Genomic DNA, 2,806 nt, shown 5'->3' with positions numbered 1-2,806 from the left:
CCTAAACCACTAACCTGAATAACCCATCTCTTAGGCAGGCAAGTACTTCATTTTTATTCCCACTGTACAGAAGGTAGGGATGGAGAAAAAGCATGGGGGAGGGGACATCTGTCAAATTAATTTTGGCCCCAGCTTTATGGCTTTGATACTGCAAGCTGAAGATAGTGGAAGTGTATATGCATCTGCCAGTACAAAACAGCTTGAAAATTTTTGCTGAAAGTGGTGTAAAAACAAGTTTGAATTTAAAAAATTGAAATAGATTTTAAAATAATTTGCAGCCAAATACTGCATTGGGGTTAGAGAAGAGAGCTATAACTGAACTTTACTGCCATCAAAAACAGAAGATTATCTCACACTTTTAGTGTTTACCTAAAACCCTTTTGACCTGGTTTTCTTTTTTCAATGAAAATTAAAAATGTGGAAGGAATGCAGGGCTTTCTGCAAGAAAAGTCCATTTGTCAAAAAACAAACAAACAAGAAAAAAATTCCACCAAAGAAGTTTTAGTTCAAAATGTTGGAGCCGTCCTCTTTGGGAACCAGAAGCAGAAAGTGAAATTGATTAGAAATGGACTGGCCTATTTTTATTATCCAAAATGAGAGAAATTTAAGGAGCATTAAATGTCAGTAGTAAAATTAGTCTTATTTTTTAATAATGGGGGATTCTCATATATGAGGCCATTCATTATTCGCAAATATAGTGAGCTGCATCTTCAAATGGTTGGATCAGCATAACTCCATCTGAAGTCAATTTACAGCAGTAGAAAAGTTGTCTCGATTTCCAATATTATTAACATTGTCCTTTTATGTGATTCACAAAACATCAGACTGCCAGTTAGAACCAGGACTGGAAACAGTAGTCAGACATCCCCACTCCTATTTCTGCACTTCAACCAGTAGACAATGGTCTCTCTCATAGTCTATTGTGTTAAGTTGCAGCACAGCAGATACTATTACACTTTTAGCACAATGAAAAATTCAAGGAATGCCACTACTCAGCCACAATGTAGCCTATTTATATAACATAATTAAGGTCAAAACAAAGGATAAACTTAATCCTACTTTTAAAATATAACACATCATCATACAATTATGCTACTAGCACAATGTTTATGAGGAGTTAAATGACAATATTTAGATTGTGGCTAAATTCTATTAAGAGTCATTCTCAAATGATCTCAAATGATACTTTTATACTGCACACATGTATGGGATCTGTTTGCCCATGAGAATAGCTAAGAGTCTTCTCTCCATGTTCAAAATCTTGACTTTAATCAGCCTACCCTTTGAAGTTCAGAATGTATATGTTGAAAAGGTTCTGTGATTTTTTATTCCTGTTTCCATTTTGCATTTCTACCCTGTGAGCTGTAATCCACTGAGAAATTCTGTACTGGAAATCACAGAGATCACAAGTTAGGTTATTTAAGGTTTTTTTTCAAAAATAATAACATTGGGTCCCTTTTACTTGACTTCAGATACTAGAGATTTTAAAGGTCATTCTTTTAAGCCTTTCTCTGCAGCAAGGAAGCTAGAAACTTGCTGTAAGAAAACTGAGGTATGAGATGTTCACACAGGAATCCAGGAACTACAGTCTTAAATAACACCAAATAATTCATAATAAAAATTAGACTCGGGCAGGCTGGTTTAAAAGAGGTGAAGTTGTGTCAACATGACAAGATGTTCATTGCCAGGACTGTCAGCAAAGAATAGAGTCACATGACGTGGCTTTGATAAACTATAGATCCTCCCTCTCTATTCTGCATTGCTGAGGCCACACCCGGAGTACTGTGTCCAGCAGGGCTGTGCAAAACGGAAGCACTTTGTTTCGACCAGCATTTTGATGTTTTGAGAGAACAGTGTTTCATTTTAACTTTTGTTTTGAGTTGAAACAGCTGTTCCGTTTCGTTCCATTAAAATGTTTTGCCATTTCAACCCTGTTTCAACGTTTTACCCATAGGATATAATGGGGAAGGTTGAAACAGGCTATAACTTTGTTATTTCTAGCTAGATTTGGATGAAACTTGCAGAAATGCTATCTCCTTCTGAGGGCATGCTGTGTACCAAGTTTCAAGGAGATAGGTGCAGGGAGGTCAGAGAAACTGCACCCCAAAATCTTGAGAGCAAAACTCATGTCACGTGTACGTGTTAAGCCACAGACTGGTCAAAACTGAAGGGATGGTAGTCCCTGCTGAGTCCACAAAGCCTGCCATATTTCAAGAAGATAGGTGCATGGGACTCGGAGAAGCTGCACCCCAAAATCCTGAAAGCAAAACTTGTGTCACGTGTACATGTTAAGACACAGTGGGGGCAAAACTGCAGGCTTGCTAGCCCCTGTTGGGGCCACAAAGCCTGCCAAGTTTCAAGAAGATCGGTGCAGGTTTGGGGGGAAGTGCACCCCAAATTCTTGAAAGCAAAGCTCATATCACGTGTATGTGTTAAGCCACAGTGGGATCAAAACTGCAGGGGTAGTAGCCCCTGGTGAGGCCACAAAGCCTGCCAAGTTTCAAGGTGATAGGTTCAGGGGTTTGTGGGAAACTATACCTCAAGCTGCAGACAAGCAAAACTCGTGACATGGGTGCTTGTGCAACTGTGTCTGTCTTGGCGCAAGGCGGGGCAGGGGGGACACGACTACTGCAGGCCTGGCTGCTAAGTTACTGTGTTACCAGTTACCAGTATATAAAACCACTGAGAGGAAATAATCAATACAGACCATCAACTGCCCCAAGACAGACACAGTCAGTCCCACAAGCACCCATGGCATGAGTTTTGCCTGTCAGCAGCCAGAGGTGCAGGGCCCCAGAACCCAGAA

This window comes from Alligator sinensis, unplaced genomic scaffold (genome assembly GCF_000455745.1).
Source record: "Alligator sinensis unplaced genomic scaffold, ASM45574v1 scaffold92_1, whole genome shotgun sequence".
In the NCBI taxonomy this organism is placed as follows: domain Eukaryota; kingdom Metazoa; phylum Chordata; order Crocodylia; family Alligatoridae; genus Alligator; species Alligator sinensis.
Note: the sequence above shows the minus strand (reverse complement) of the source record.